Below are 16,851 nucleotides of genomic sequence, written 5' to 3'. Positions count from 1 at the left end.
TTGGACTTGGTGTGACCTGGATCCAATACACAACAGAGAAATGTCTAGGTCACCCTTAGGCTGAGATTGTTGCTCATGCGGTCGCCTAGCTGGCCCCACTGTTGGCGTGCCAACTGCCCCGCATGGACTTCAATCTCTTTAGCCAGTGTTGCAATGCGTAGTCTGAGTGTTCTATTAGGCTTGTTGGATAACCATCGCTTTGACAGGCTGGCGTGGGCCTTCCACATGTGAAGGAGGCCTCTGTCTGCGATATTGGTGTCACGGGTGTCCGGGATTGTGGAAGTAGCGTATTGCACGTCCTGCGAGAGGCTTTGAGTCCATGTGTCAAGATAGTCACCGGTTTTGGGAGCTGAAACGCGAATATGTCGGAATTAATTCAAGTTTAGAATTCCTATGGGACCTCGCGTTGATCGAGCCAGTGAGTTGAGCTGAAGTTTTGTATTCAAGACATAGTGGTCGCTCCCAGTGGCGTAGCCAGAAATTTCGTACCGGGGGGGGGGGGGGCTTACGTTGGAGCTCGACATCCTCCTTAAGAAGAAGCTTTAGCTCTGGTGCTCCCATCTAAATACATGTAGAAGGGGAATTTGTGTTTCTCGGCAACCACTGCACCAATTTTGACGAACTTTGTTGCATTTAAAAGAAAAATTGGGGGGAAGGGGTGGTATTCTAGTGACTGCTGGTTTCGAGTTCTTCATTTAGGTTGTCAATTTTTTATTAAAATTGGCCAAAATTGCAAATTTTCAGACAGAAAACGAAACTATCAAGTTTAAAACTGTCTCTCAACAATGAAAAATTTTATCACAACTCCGTGAATTTCATCTAATGGCGTATATACAGCGGATCAAACTGATATTTTGCTAGAATAGCAGCTTGGGCTTGTTGGTTTTCCACCATCATCATCATCATCATCAGCCTGGTTACGCCCACTGCAGGGCAAAGGCCTCTCCCATACTTCTCCAACAACCCCGGTCATGTACTAATTGTGGCCATGTCGTCCCTGCAAACTTCTTAATCTCATCCGCCCAACTAACTTTCTTCCGCCCCCTGCTACGCTTCCCTTCCCTTGGAATCCAGTCCGTAACCCTGAATGACCATCGGTTATCTTCCCTCCTCATTACATATCCTGCCCATGCCCATTTCTTTTTCTTGATTTCAACTAAGATGTCATTAACTCGTGTTTGTTCCCTCACCCAATCTGCTCTTTTCTTATCCCTTAACGTTACACCTATCATTCTTCTTTCCATAGCTCGTTGCGTCGTCCTCAATTTGAGTAGAACCCTTTCCGTGAGCCTCCAGGTTTCTGCCCCGTAGGTGAGTACTGGTAAGACACAGCTATTATACACTTTTCTCTTGAGGGATAGTGGCAACCTGCTGTTCATGATCTGATAATGCCTGCCAAACGCACCCCAGCCCATTCTTATTCTTCTGATTATTCCCTTACCACTTACAGCGCCTCGCTGCCTACTGTAAATTGCTGTTCTCTTCCGAGACTGTTAAACATTACTTTAATTTTCTGCAGATTAATTTTTCGACCCACTCTTCTGCTTTGCCTCTCCAGGTCAGTGAGCATGCATTGCAATTGGGCCCCTGACTTACTAAGCAAGGCAATATCATCAGCGAATCGCAAGTTACTAAGGTATTCTCCATTAACTTTTATCCCCAATTCTTCCCAATCTAGGTCTTTGAATACCTCCTGTAAACACGCTGTGAATAGCATCGGAGAGATCGTATCTCCCTGTCTGACACCTTTCTTTATTGGGATTTTGTTGCTTTCTTTATGACGGACTACGGTGGCTGTGGAGCCGCTATAGATATCTTTCAGTATTTTTACATACGGCTCATCTACACCCTGATTCCGTAGTGCCTCCATGACTGCTGAGGTTTCGATAAAATCAAATGCTTTCTCGCAATCAATGAAAGCTATATATAAGGGTTGGCTATATTCTGCACATTTCTCTGTAACCTGATTGATAGTGTGAATATGGTCTATTGTTGAGTACCCTTTACGGAATCTTGCCTGGTCCTTTGCTTGACAGAAGTCTAAGGTGTGCCTGATTCTATTTGCGATTACCTTAGTAAATGGTTTGTAGGCAACTTACAGTAAGCTGATCGGTCTATAATTTTTCAAGTCTTTGGCGTCCCCTTTCTTATGCATTAGGATTATGTTAGCGTTCTTCCACGATTCCGGTACGCTCGGGGTCATGAGGCATTGCGTATACAGGGTGGCCAGTTTCTCTAGAACAATCTGCCCACCACCCTTCAACAAATCTGCTCTTACCCGATCCTCCCCAGCTGCCTTCCCCCTTTGCATATCTCCCAAGGCTTTCTTTACTTCTTCCGGCTTTACCTGTGGGATTTCGAGTTCCGCTACACTATTTTCTCGTCCATTATCGTCGTGGGTGCCACTGTTACTGTATAAATCTCTATAGAACTCCTCAGCCACTTGAACTATCCCATCCATATTAGTAATGATATTGCCGGCTTTGTCTCTTAACGCATACATCTGATTCTTGCCAATTCCTAGTTTCTTCTTCACTGCTTTTAGGCTTCCTCCGTTCCTGAGAGCATGTTCAATCCTATCCATATTATACTTCCTTATGTGAGCTGTCTTACGCTTGTTGATTAACTTCGAAAGTTCTGCCAGTGCAGTTCTAGCTGTAGGGTTAGAGGCTTTCATACATTGGCGTTTCTTGATGAGATCTTTCGTCTCCTGCGATAGTTTGCTGGTATCCTGCCTAACGGAGTTACCACCGACTTCCATTGCCCATCCCTAATGATGCCCACAAGATTGTCGTTCATTGCTTCAACACTAAGATCCTCTTCCTGAGTCAAAGCCGAATACCTGTTCTGTACCTTGATCTGGAATTCCTCTATTTTCCCTCTTATCGCTAACTCATTGATCGGCTTCTTATGTACCAGTTTCTTCCGTTGCCTCCTCAGGTCTGGGCTAATTCGAGTTCTTACCATCCTGTGGTCACTGCAGCGCACCTTGCCGAGCACGTCCACATCTTGTATGATGCCAGGGTTAGCGCAGAGTATGAAGTCTATTTCATTTCTAGTCTCGCCGTTCGGGCTCCTTCACGTCCACTTTTGACTATCCCGCTTGCGGAAGAAGGTATTTATTATCCGCATATTATTCTGTTCTGCAAACTCTACTAATAACTCTCCCCTGCTATTCCTAGTGCCTATGCCGTAATCCCCCACTGCCTTGTCTACAGCCTGCTTCTTGTCTACCTTGGCATTAATGTCGCCCATTAGTATAGTGTTTTTTGTTTTCACTCTACCCATCGCCGATTCCACGTCTTCATAGAAGCTTTCGACTTCCTGGTCATCATGACTGGATCTAGGGGCGTAGACTTGTACAACTTTCATTTTGTACCTCTTAGTGAGTTTCACAACAAGACCTGCCACCCTCTCGTTAATGCTTTAGAATTCCTGTATGCTACCAGCTATATTCTTATTAATCAGGAATCCGACTCCTAGTTCTCTTTTCTCCGCTAAGCCCCGGTAGCACAGGACGTGCCCGCTTTTTAGCACTGTATATGCTTCTTTTGGGCTCCTAACTTCACTGAGCCCTATTATATCCCATTTACTGCCCTCTAATTCCTCCAATAGCACTGCTAGACTCGCCTCACTAGATAACGTTCTAGCGTTAAACGTTGCCAGGTTCATATTCCCATGGCGGCCTGTCCGGAGCCATGGATTCTTAGCACCCTCATGTTTTCCATTCTGGTGTTAACAGCGCAAAACGTAGACGAGACATGAGACGAGAAGACGACACCACAAGCACTGCAGACAGCGTTGACAATGAGGGCAATGAGGACTGAGAAGTCGAGAGTGAAACATTGAAAAGGGCCCGAGGTACTAGAAATGTATTTCGCCAGAACAGCAGCTTGGGTTTGTTGGTTTTCCATCCTGGTGTTAACAGCGCAAAACGCAGACGAGAAACGAGAGGAGAAGACGAAAAACAGCGCGTGGTGCCGTCTTCTCGTCTTCTCGGCTAACTTTCATTTCACTCGCCCTCGTACATTAGAAATGCGAAGATACAATGGCATATACACATGCGAAGATACAGCTTGATAAAGTGTAAAAAAGTGTCACTAGTAACAAAGTTCACTGCATGTATACACAAAACCTGGCAACAAGATACTTAAGTATACGCATGAGTCTCCAATAAATTTACCTATCTAAGAAAAAGTCACTGTATATAATGCGTCAAACAAGGCAAATAAACATGTTGCGCAATCACAGATTCACAGAATCCTAGAACCCGCCCCCATTCCGTCCACTCTCCCCGATGTATCGCGCGCGACGGAAGGCGGCGCGCTTGCTCCCCGCTTTTCTCCTTTGCGTACACAAGACTTAACCACCATCGTCGGCTCAGCCATTCCACCCCCCTCCCGCCCCGACGCTTTCGATCACTCGCACATGCAGCATGCGGCGCGCGGTCACGATGTTTTCGCCCTTGGACTTTATACGAAACATCAGGGCGACGGCAGAAATGCGCCTGGCGTGCCCATATAATTGCTATTGCAATAATATAATAAGATTATCCAGCAACTGAAGCGTACCGTGGCCCATTACTTTCCGCATAGCAAGAAGTAACAAAATCAAGCTTTCAATATGCAACAATTCGCTGAGCCGCAACAATGTATTTTTTTCTTTCCTTTTGTGGGTCGGGGGCACCGAAATGAAAAAAAAACGCCAAGGAATATATGTTGGCCTCAATCGAATACCTCCTTTGCGCACCTAATGTGGCTACCGAAGAAATATCGAGGAAAAAACGTGAGATGCTTGGACCACCGAGAGCCATGCACATACTGCTCGGTATCCTACACTGACTGGACAAGACTTTCCGGAGAAGTTACTCTCACGCGAACGCGGTGCAATCCGTCGAGTACCCACAGTGATGGCGGTGCGCGACTATTCTTTCTTTTTCGCGTCTGCTAGCTAGAAAGCCTCCAAACTATGCCAGGCGAAAATCCATTCGGCCAGAGCAAACCGAACGCGCACCCAAATGTGCCTCGCGGTGGTCGGGGCAACAAGAGAACAACGTATGCGCTCTAGCTGGCTCTGGCAGCCCGCGTGTAGGGTAGCCAGACCGAAAAAATTGAAGACGCTCAATTTGTCCTCGCGCATAAAAGTCAAAGTAGAAAAAATAAATAAGAACGTAGTTACCTTGGCTGCCTTTAGTGTTTTGACGTGTATGCTTTGGCGTAGATGAAAAAAAAATTTGATATTTTTTTTTGTGACATGAAGGCACAAATGAAGCACCACAACGCTTCGTCTGATCGGACCTCGCTGCGTGCTTTGTCAACTTGTCTAATAGTGTGTTGATTTGGCTTGTCTCGTTGTATGCTCAGATGTAAGACTTTAGAAAAGTCGATGCACCTTTGGCGTCAAATGTTTATAGCAGCATTAAACCCTCAAAGTTCCGCACTTGAAAATGTAAAAATGTAAGGGACAACTTTGGAAATGTCAATGCACCTTTCACATCAAAAGTTTATAAGATATATACCCATCAAGTTTCGGAATTGATAGCCACGCGCTCCGTAGATACCGCTGCCTCTGCGATATGTCACGGCGAGCCAGTTCGCTATCAAAACGCCCTTGAAACTTTGTGTTCGGATGGGGCTGCTTGCTTTATGTGACTCCCGGTGCTGGGGCGTTGCCACGAAATCTAGCCCGAGTTCGCAATGTTCGCGGTGAAATGTCTTTTCGAGCATGAAAAATACATTGTAGACAAAATCCAAAATCATTTCCTGCGCAGGGGATTGCTTTGGTCGGCAGTGCATGGACAGCACGAAAAAATTTCATGGGGCTGAAGCCCCATGAGCCCTCCCCTATCCCTCCCCTGGCTGCGCCCCTGGTCGCTCCCGAAAGAGTTGTGTGTTGATTGGACACTGTTGCCTGTTCTAATTGGGTGATCTAGATCATTAATGAGAGACAGGTCCTCCATTTGGATGAATGTCCAAAGCGCGGTGCCCTTTCTGCAGTTCTTCTTGTAGCCCCAACTTGTGTGGTTGGCGTTGAAGTCACCGACGACAAGAAGGGGGTGTGGGCCACTAATAGAAATGGCTTCTCGAAGGGCTGCTAGGGGAGGGGTTGCGGGTGCATTGCGCGGGCTGTAAATATATTGAGAACAAACAGACAGCCGCCTTTGCGAATTCTCGGGAGAAGCTCAACAAGATGTCTGTGTATATCGTTCACTTCCAGGGGGTGGTCCGTAGCTTTTGGTTACGATGGACGAATGTGGCAACCCGTAGGGGTGTCGTTCCTATCGGTACATGTGTGGTGTAGTCACGAAGTGTCGTTTTATTTACTGTTTCTTGTAAACCGATTATGGTGGGAGTGTCGGAATTCGGAAGGGTTTGCAGGTGGAGTTGTTTGTTGTTTCATTTGGCAGGCCAACTCCTCATTCCACTGCTTCAGATTATCTCATTACCGTGTGCAGCGATGTTGGACTGGTGGGTTGTTCGGGCGATGTCAATCCTCTCATTTCGGGGGTACAAGCCCACTAAGCTGGGTCTGCATTCGAGCTGTGGTGACCTCTTGTGCACCCTGGCAATGCTCGAGCGCTGTCAAGCGGTTGACGATGTTGGCCATCTAGGCTGTGTTGTTTTTCGCATTGAGACGAAGCAGGCATGCATGGTTTTTACGGCTGCATTTAAGGCAGTCAGCGGATCGGGGTCCAAAGAGGCGGCATTGTGAGCCTCTGCTTGTGCCTTGCGCTTAGGGGGGGGTCGCAAGAAGGTGACACCGTGCGCGAGGAGGAGGTGGAAGGAGGGAGTAGGGGGACCTGTTAATGTGTGCTATCTGAGTGGGGTATGGAGGGCAGCCATACTGTTTTCGGCGAAGTTTTTGGAGAAGGACTTGATATTGTTTCAGCTCCGTGATCTCGAGGCTTTGTTGATCGAGCTGTGCTCGGAACTTCGCGTTTCCCCTAGCAAGCGAGGGCGATCGTGGTTTCCAGCTCACCTGTTGTTCGGTGGGCTGAGTCCTCTGGCCAGGGAGAGGTGGAAAGAAAGAGGACCGACTCTTGTTGCGTACCTTTCTTGAGGTGGATCTGGAGCAGAACGCGCAGTAAACACCCAGCGCGGTGTCTGGTCACTGAATCGGAGCCAGCTGCGGGATGACCGCAGACTAGAGCTCGGCGGTGTTGTGCTGCCCTGCTAGGCGGCCGTCTTGCTGGCGGTCGGCGGGCTGGAGCGTGAGTTTCCAGCTCGCTCGAAGCGCACTTTGCACTTCCTTGAGCCAGTGAAGTCCGTTACGCAGCATACACTTGGACTCACAGGTGGCAGGATCCATGGGCGGGTGGGGCTGCCTGCACCGATGGCAGCGGCTGGACGTCCGCTCGGTGGCTGCGTTTCCAATAGTTGTAGCAAGCCTCCACCTTTGCTTTGAAGAGGTGGCAGGCGTACACAGCTCCGTAAAAGTTCTACTGTTTGGGAAGGGTCATTGCCTGGATGAAAGTGATGTCTGGACGAAGCTGAACTATGGTTTTGTGGCCTATGGGAGGTGACATTGAGGCAAACCCTGGACCAGATACTTCTACTGCGGAGCAATTAAATTTAGACTGCGGCGGTCATGGAAGAAATCAAGAAAGGAAGAGCTATAACGAATCAGAAGGTTAATACTATTGAAAAGAAGCCAGAAAAAGTAGGAAACTTTGAGAAACAACCCTTGGAATGTGTGGAAAAAGTAACTGAGTCAGAGCATCAGCTTTTGATAACGATAAAAAAGTAGACGACTTAGAAAACATAAGCCGGCGATCCAACCTCATCGTTTTTGGCATAAAGGAACAGGAACAAGAGACCACTGAAACACTAAACACAATGGTAACAAATGATATTCGGGAAGATAAGGTAGAGTTAACGATATCGGGGATAGAAAGAATTCATTGACTCGGTAGCTGAAAGGAGAATAGCAATGGCAACGATCGGCCAGTTATTTCCAAATTGCAAGACTACAGCGACAAAGTAAACCTTCTAAAGAACGGCCCTAAACTGAAAGGATCTGGTCATTCAATCAGCGAAGATTTTTCACGAAGTGTCCGGTATGTGAGTAAAAAGTTATGGAATCAAACTAAAGAAAACTGTGGCAAGAAAGAAAAAGTAAGGTTGACGTACGACAGCGTGCGAATAAATGGCCGCCTTTTCGCTTGGGACAATCGTAGCAATGACATCACAGAACTGTCCCCCAAAAACGAAGAAGAAACCAACGCAGAACCACGGACCACCCCGTCGCGTCGGCAGTTACTTTGAAAAATCTGAATGTGAGCAGCATTATAAACAAATCTGAATACCTTGAGGCTATCTTGCGAGCACCTAAACTCGATATTGTCACCATAACTGAGGCTTGATTGCACTGGGCGGAGGGACGGAGGGTCAAAGGCAGGGGGCGTTGCAATTATCAATGAAAAAGGTTTATCTTACATTGTAATGCCCGCTGTTCTGGAAGTTGAAGTTGCGTGCTGTAACATTTATCTCCGATAAAGTATTGTACACGTGGTCACCGTGTATAGACCACCGAGTGCGGAAGTCATGTATCTTGATACTCTGTACGACTACATGCAGAAGCACATGTCTGAAGGCAAAATTATCTTGGCTGGCGGTTTCAACCTTCCTCATATAAACTTGAGCTCTCTGAATCCGGGAAAGGTAAAGATTATATGCATTCAAGATTTCATGTTCGCGCTTAGTCTTCAGCTACTTCTTCTAACTCCTACTCGTATTCAGGGAGGCTCGAGCTCTGATTTAGATTTAGTTGTCACTGATGGCTTCGATACAACTTTTACCCATGTAGAAGAATTACATGGCATGACAGACCATAAACTAGTCCTGTGTGCTTTGCCTATAGCACGTATTACTCGAAAGAAGGGTCCTGTGAAATATATATTTGCTTTCAATAGGGCAGATGATGCAGCTATCATGACGTATGTTACCCATGAATACCATGACTTCTGTAATTTTTGTACTGACGAACAATCACATATTGACAATGTCTGGCTGGAATTTCGGGCACATATTATGTACTGCATTACCGGTTTCGTTCTGAAAATAGCAAAGGTTACGAGGAAACACAATCCATGGATTACACGCGAAATAATGCACTTAAAGCGTATAATCGAGAGGCCAAGGAAAACTAAAAAATCATGCATGAACTTTGATTATTGCTCGCGTTTAAGTTATCTCACAACTTTGATAAAAGACCAAATTCATGGCGCTAAAGAGCACTTCAGTAGCTGCAGATTAATGTATTTCATGAAGGACTCCCCCATAAATTTTGGCGTTACATTCACCCTCAAGATAGCACCCGCTTAACACCCGCCGTGGAAAATAAAGGCACGGCAAATGCTTTTAATAACTACTTTCAGTCGATGTTTACGCGTGATGTAGATGTTCCAGCATACCCATACCGATATACCTTTGGTGCTGAACAGAGAAAACTAGCTGGCTTTTAAACTATTTCTGAAACTGGTATATTTTCCATGTTATGAAATATTGACGTGAAAAAATGCAGCGGCCCTGATGGAATTGCGAACTAACTCCTAAAACGGTATGCAGAACCCATAAGCAAGTACTCACATCTCATATACTCAAAATCAATACGTGAAAGTTGCCTCCCAGCACAGTGCAAAATTGCTAAAATTGTGCCAGTTCATAAATCGGGAGCAGTTTCATCGCCAGCAAGCCACCGACCTATATTTTTCACTTGTTCTAAAAAGCTTGAGCATATTATCTTGAAGTTCATTACAGAATTTGTAGAAACTAATCATATGCTTCATCCAAACCAGCACGGCTTCCGTAGTTGGTTAGCCAATGTTACTCAACTAATAGAAATAACTGATGACCTTGCACAAGCCCTTGACAACCAGTCTCAATTTGATATGCTCTATCTGGACTTATCAAGAGCCTTTGACCGGGTCTCTCATGCGAAACTGATTTTCAACCTTGCGAACATACTCGGAGATGGGCCAGTGACTTGCTGGGTAAGTGATTATTTGTCCAAAAGGAGGCAGTTTATGCATCTTGGAGACCATTCTTCTGATTCTGCTCCAGTTGTTTTCGGTGTACCTCAGGAAATTGCTCGGGCTCCCCTCCTTTTCAGTCTTCTTAAGTGATATTTAGAACGAAGTTAAAGGTTAAATCCGACGGTTTGCAGGTGAATGCGTGCTTTACAAATAAATCCAGAACATTGATGACAAATTAAACTCAATAACGCATTAAGTAAAGTTGGGCAGTGTTGCAAGTATTGGCAGATGCCAATCAGTTTAGATAAAACGGTTTCAATATCTGTTACAAAGAAAAAAGAAAATTAGATTATTCTTGTTTCATTACCAGTGCCACCATCCCGAGTGTTTCTGAGCATCTTTATTTAGGACTCCTCATTTCTTCTGTCTTGACGCGTACTGCGCATGTCCAAGAGGTAATCAGGAAAGCAAGGAAGAGACTTGTTTCTCAAGAGAGTCTAGCGTCATTCGGCATAGGAAACTCAGTACCTTGGCTACGTCACACTTATTCGACCGATCTTAGAATATGCGAATAGTTTGGTTTCCACTAACGAAAAAAACATCCACACACTAGAAATGATTCAAAGGAAACCTGTCCGTTTTCTCTATAACCGTTACAAGTGTACCGATTCACCAACTGAGCTCTGACAATGTGCAGGCTTTCACACCCTGGGATGCCGAGCGAAACTACAGCGTTTGGAGTTTTTTGTTTACGCTACTCCACAAACTCATCAGATTTGTTAAACATTAAATCCACTCGCCAGACTCGATAGATGTACCCAAATAGACTACAAAAGTTTTCTTGCAATAATAACGCGTTCTTTCATTTTCCACAATTTGTACGAGAATGTAATGTACTGAGCACGTGTGTCACTGAGCAGGCAACGTTTCCCAAATTTATTGAGCTTGCCGAGAAGGCAGTCCTCTATTTTACTTATTGATATTTTTTGCCTCTCTGTATTTGTTCCCAACTACTCTGTATATTTTTTGTGGCTGAAAAAAGAAAGAAAGCCAGGATTGCAAATGTACATATGTTTGTCAAGCTTGTTCGCCAACTCCTGTAATAATCCCCCATGGGCTTGACAGAAGGTTGAAATAAATAAATAATAAATAAATAACAAGGGTAACCACGACAGACTTGGTTCGACCATGTGGGCGAGCGTAAGCAATAGTGAAGGACTTGCTTTGGTTCAGAGCCGAAAGGCCTTAAAAGATTTCTTGCGACTGATGGTATATCACATTGTACAACATACCTCGGATGGCGTTGTCCGGCGCGGTGATGTAAAGACGGACCGGGAATTGCTTGTAGGCGATTTTCAGGACTTGCATTTGCACATATCGTTGTGCAGATCCTCCACTGACATGCTGATTTTCAGTGAAATGTTATGCGAGTTGATCCTGAGGCGATTGTGTAGCCGCGTCTCGTTCTAGTCGACATGAACTATGCTGCCGACGAGCGGGTGTAACATTCCGCCATTGCACTGTCGGAGATCGAGGCTACCGCCATGATGGACAATGATCTTGAAGGCCGTGGCGGCCAGTTCAGGTAGCAGAGGATGCCGTTGAAGCTTCGGAGAAGACGGCTTGCCTTGTTTCGCCTGAGCCTACGTGGCCAGGTCGGCTGGTTGTTGAGCGGGCGCGTCGAGGGTGGTCGCCGACAGCGCAGCGTGGAGAGTAGGGTAGGCCATATTCCGGGCATTAATGGGCCTATTCCACCGAGGATTGTTTGCCAACTCTTCCGGTGCGATATCTTTTCCTTCGAAGAAGTATACCATCCTGCTAGACGGCTCTACGGAGGCGGGAGAGGTCTTGGAAACGTTGGTAATCTGAGGCCAAGCCAGCGGCCGCCGCGGCGTTGCTCGGAAACGCTCGGTCTACTTTAAGCCTAGCATGGCCGCGCCCAGCTCGGGAACGAAAGTCATTCCGGGGTCCTGAAAACAGCAGAAAATTGCCGAAACGTGAAAACAGGTGTCGAACACTTTCACTGACCGTTTTTGATTGGTATCAGGCCATCCCGGGTCGAAATTCCGCCTTCACAGGCCAAAAATCACGCAGCCGAGCTGAGGTGCGTCAATTCGTTTCGCTGGCCAATTGGCGTTCCCAGCGGAGGTGAAGCAGCCGTTCGGCACTACCCATATGTGGCCAGATCACGAAGATAGTGCAATACCGGCCCGAGCCACGGTGGAGGTGAAGCAGACGTTGAGCACTCCCGATACGTGGTCCGACTCCTAGATAGTGCAATGCTGGGTCGACCCTTGGCGGAGGTGCTGTTCGCCATTAAGGGGCACACATACATAGCTTTGCAGGTCATCCTTCTTCACAGAGTGGAAAGGCACTGAGTTATTTTACTACTGCTCTAAGAAAACACATGTAACCGGCAAATGGAGTTTTCAGGAGAGCATCTGAGAATATAATAAAGGGGGAGACGCAGGATCTTCAGGGCACCCGACAGGCAAAGGGGATCCCAGTTTAAAAGGACACTAAAGTGAAAAATGGTTCCTTCTGCATCAGTAAATTACCGTTCTACAACACCAAAAACACCACTCTTACAACGAAAAGACGTTTGGTAAGCCATAAAAAGCGCAAGAACGAAATACGGGTGGCGACGCCTACTTTAGTTCCCGCACCTGGGGGCTGTGACGTCTTGGATTTTGATGGCATCTTCTAGGGCCTACTAACTATATATAGCGGTACAGATTATATTAAAATTTACATGTGGGGTTTTACGTGCCAAAACCACTTTCTGATTATGAGGCACGCCGTAGTGGAAGACTCCGGAAATTTCGACCACCTGGGGTTCTTTAACGTGCACCTAAATCTAAGTACACGGGTGTTTTCGCATTTCCCCTCCCATCGAAATGTGGCCGCCGTGGCCGGGATTCGATCCCGCGACCTCGTGCTCAGCAGCCCAACACCATAGCCACTGAGCAACCACGGCGGGTTACGCGGTACAGAATGACTACATTGTGTTCTAAAGGAACCAAATATTAAACATGGCAAGTTTCGGGAAACATTCAGCCAACGCGGCCCTGACGTACCGACGTAATCCCTGACGTACCGGCGCTGGGGTTTCGGCGCGAAATTCAAATACTGATACTGGGACCTTAATTTTCTCATCTAATATACAAAGTATCTTTTTTGAAATGATTGCCTGCAGGGTTCTCAAACAATGCTTCATAATCTAAACTCATTTATTATTTCGCTTTAGTGTCCCTTTAAGCCCGGGCGGTACGGAAGTTCGAGCCATCGAAACAGTAGCGTATTGGCGGCCTGTGGGCCGATGTGGCTTATTGGATAATCCCTTGGCACGTGAAGGTCTCGGCTAGCCCCTAGCTCATAAACATGCCCTAGTTCTAGCCAAGATGTCTCTGTTGCCCCTTAGATGTACTGGAGGTACCACCAATACGTATTGAATAATGACACATTGCCACAACTTGTGAAACAAAACACTCCAAAAACTGCAATCATGGCCAGCCGCCAACGAGCGGCAAGAAATTCACCACTACTGCACCCCGCGACTTCTGGAATACCAATAAGAACTTTGCCATCCTTGCTATCACTGTCATTCGTTTGCCTCTGGCGAATATGCGAATTTGTTGTATGATGCCCCCAAAGCGTGCCCAGATCCAAGTAGCTTTAGAAAAGCGACGACTGCGCTGTGCCGAGCAAGGAAACAGTTGATATGCTGCGAAACACAATGACGAGGGAGCGGAAACAAAGCTATTCCATTTTATATATTATCCTTTTCATTGGTTTCTGCATAACCTTATTTTCAACTAGTGTCGAGAGAAGATCTCATGTGGTTAGTATATAGGTTTTAGGTACTATGCCCTGCAAAATTATTTGTTTTGAGCCTATACATCGACTCAACTCATGCGGTAGAGTTAGCTAGCCGAATAAAATCTTGTTCAATCTCGCAAGCGTCCTGAGCACTATCAAATTTTTTTAGAGAGCTGTAACGAGCAGTAATGAACTGGAAAGAGAAAGAAGAAACATACATTGGTTTGTATGGACTGTGATGCTGTTTGGTACGACCTCTGGTTGCTCATTTCCGCTATCGTCTGTATAAAGGCTCGAATAGAAACGTCCGTAGTATTGGAAGGAACCCCTGAAATGAAGGAACAGATGATGTAACATATCAAGTAAGCAATCATGAATAGTGTACGGAAAGGTGGATCATCCAAATTTATGTAGAATTTAAAAACAGGGCACTGGAGGAGAGAAAACAGTCATTTTAAATGCGACGTATTATTCTGAATACGGACATCGAGAATTTGGCAATGGAAGTAGACAGAAGTCTGGTAAACTTATATTTACAAATAAATTTCTTCTTTGGAACCCTTTTTCTTTAAAATACGCTTTTATTTTCTGATTTGAATGCTGAGTATGGCATCATGTTTCATGAACATACCTCTTGCTGTCGCCTATGGGTTGGGAGGATATTTGTGAATGCAAGGTACTTTTACGTAATTATAACGTGACATCTTACGGCGCTGTGAGGCCATCGCGCAGCGTACCTTTATATGCCGTCGTTTTTAACGTACAATAAATAATACTCTGTATGAAACAGCCAACAATCCTAAAATTCAAAACTTGAAAAAGCTTGTCTCGAGTGCCTTGAACGCGTTGCTGCCTTATGTAATCAGAGCGGATTCATTGCCTGTTTCTTGTGTGCGATCAGATTATTCGCTTCTCTCTTGCATTACTTAATTATTTTTATCATTTTTTTATTCCTCTAGGACATGGAAGCCTCTAATTTACTTCCCAGTCATACCTCCAGTCTCACGTAAGCGCATCATATTATTGTTTCAAACTGGGGTGAACAATATTAAAAAATTGGCCAACAAGAGTTCTCCATAAAGGCGGCCTAATAACTAATGAAACAACCTCGACGTGTGTTGGAACCGTCGCTGTTGGCATTTTAATGTGGCGCTTTAATCGACGGCGCTTGCGCGGCACATGCGTGGAGGCTTAGCTCGCTCGTCTCACGGCCTATCTCTTCCAGGAGCGGTCCAACAATGGTGGCTCGGGGTACACCATCGTCAGTGGCACAAGTTCTCTCTCTCTCTCTCTCTCTCCCTCTCTCTCTCTCTCTCTCTCTCTCTATATATATATATATATATATATATATATATATATATATATATATATATATATATATATATAATTCAATGCGAAGTTCTGTAGGTCCGGTGCATAGGTAGATTTAGAAACGAAGGTGCACACTTACGAAAATTGCATCTTTAATGTTTTTAACGTTTCGGCCGTGGCACGGCCTTCGTCAGAATAAACATATATATATATATATATGTGTGTGTGTGTGTGTGTGTGTGTGTGCGTGTGTGTGTGTTGTTGCATAGTAGTGACGGTAAAGAACACAGTAGCAATACTATGAATGACGATAGTAACTTTTAATGGGCGAACGTGTGCCCCAAAAAACAGGCTACACTCAAAGCACATTGATAGCGGCGAACGCAGACGGCGATTGTCGAAATCTCATCTTCCAGTCAAGCTCACCTTTTTTATGCATGAGTCATCGAATGTTCCACAGTAATCGCTGGTGCCCACGTATCCTCCAGAAAGTTTTACACAGTTCTCGTCGCAGATTACACAAGTTGGGGTGGCAACAGGCAGCACATAGAACCATCGATAACATTCGAGAGACTTCCGATACATGTAACGGGTTCCGCGCTGAGTGATAACATTTGTTAGATGGTTAAAAGTGGTCAGCAAAGGAGATAAACAAGTACACGTGTCAATGCACCTCTTCAAAAAGCATCGTCGCGATGCTACAAACAGAAGAGTGAAACGCAAGACACCTTTTGAACAAAAGCAACACCCTAACAAAGAAACCAAGTCCAAACTAACACAGTCCAAAATAATTATTATACTAAGGTACGCAATCATCGTTAAGCCAGGTATGACGGCTGTGCCTAGGTCGGTTGATCGACATGGCTGTGATTAGGCTTGGCTAGACACCCATTGTTCGACGGTGTGATGCCTGTTGCGCCACATGGAGAGCGCAAGTGCTAGACATGCAAAGAGACGCCGTAAACATGCGCAGCGTCGAAGAACCAATGGACAGAGTGCGAACGCGGTCGCTACAATGTTCTCGACGGTGCAACGCCTTTGCATTCCGGGCCCTCTCCAGTGACGCAACTCGCCCGGCGACATCCGCGGGGAGGTGAGACGCCGCTTGGCGAAGATGGCTCAAAACTTCCCGCTCCCGCGCAACGCTCAGAGAAGGTGGTGGTAGGGAAAAACGTTTAGTGGTCGTGCAAAAAGTACAGCGAGATATGCTCGGGACGACCCTGAATGGGCCCCCCTAACAAACACTAGATGGAGTCCCTATTATGGGACCCCAGTGGCGGTAGCCACCGTCTGGCCGCACGCAACTAGGGCGTTTCGGGCCCGTAAGTGGGAGCAGCCAAGCAGGGCAGCCTCCAAGTTCTCCCGGGTAGGGTTGGGTAAGTGGGGGTAAGCAGAGTTTGAGACGCAAGCCCGCACCATGTGGTAGAGGGCCAAGGACTTCTCCGCAGAGTGTGGGCAAGCTCTGGTAAAGGCTGGGTCGGAATTTTTGAGAGCCGCCGGGCACAGCATAGTCTTGGTAAAGAGGATGAGCAGGAGGCGTTCCTCCTTCTTTTTGAGGCCTCTACACGGGCGAGGGTAGAGTTCGCGGCTGGATTGATAAAAGCCTGTAATTTCTGTAAGCGAGTAGATCCGGTTGGGGGTGGAGCCTTGATCAGCGGGGTCAGAGAAAGCGCGCGGGCTGCAGCGTCCCCTGCCTCATTTCCCTCTAATCCCATGTGAGCAGGAGCCCAAACGACGTACGATGGGTG

The 16,851-nt window shown here is 46.3% G+C and overlaps 1 long non-coding RNA gene across 1 annotated transcript in view; it reads right to left on the bottom strand.

The window, feature by feature from the left end:
* The window catches only part of LOC142564760 (uncharacterized), a 39,470-nt gene extending 25,347 nt beyond the window's left edge, over window positions 1–14,123 (bottom strand). Inside the window, exon 1 of the long non-coding RNA XR_012824670.1 lies at window positions 14,011–14,123. This is a non-coding gene — a long non-coding RNA (uncharacterized LOC142564760). The remainder of the gene's footprint in view (window positions 1–14,010) is intronic.
* Between the last annotated feature and the right edge of the window lie 2,728 nt (window positions 14,124–16,851).

Source organism: Dermacentor variabilis, chromosome 11 (assembly GCF_050947875.1).
Source record: "Dermacentor variabilis isolate Ectoservices chromosome 11, ASM5094787v1, whole genome shotgun sequence".
Taxonomy (NCBI): Eukaryota; Metazoa; Arthropoda; class Arachnida; order Ixodida; family Ixodidae; genus Dermacentor; species Dermacentor variabilis.
This window is presented reverse-complemented; position numbering and strand designations above follow the sequence as displayed.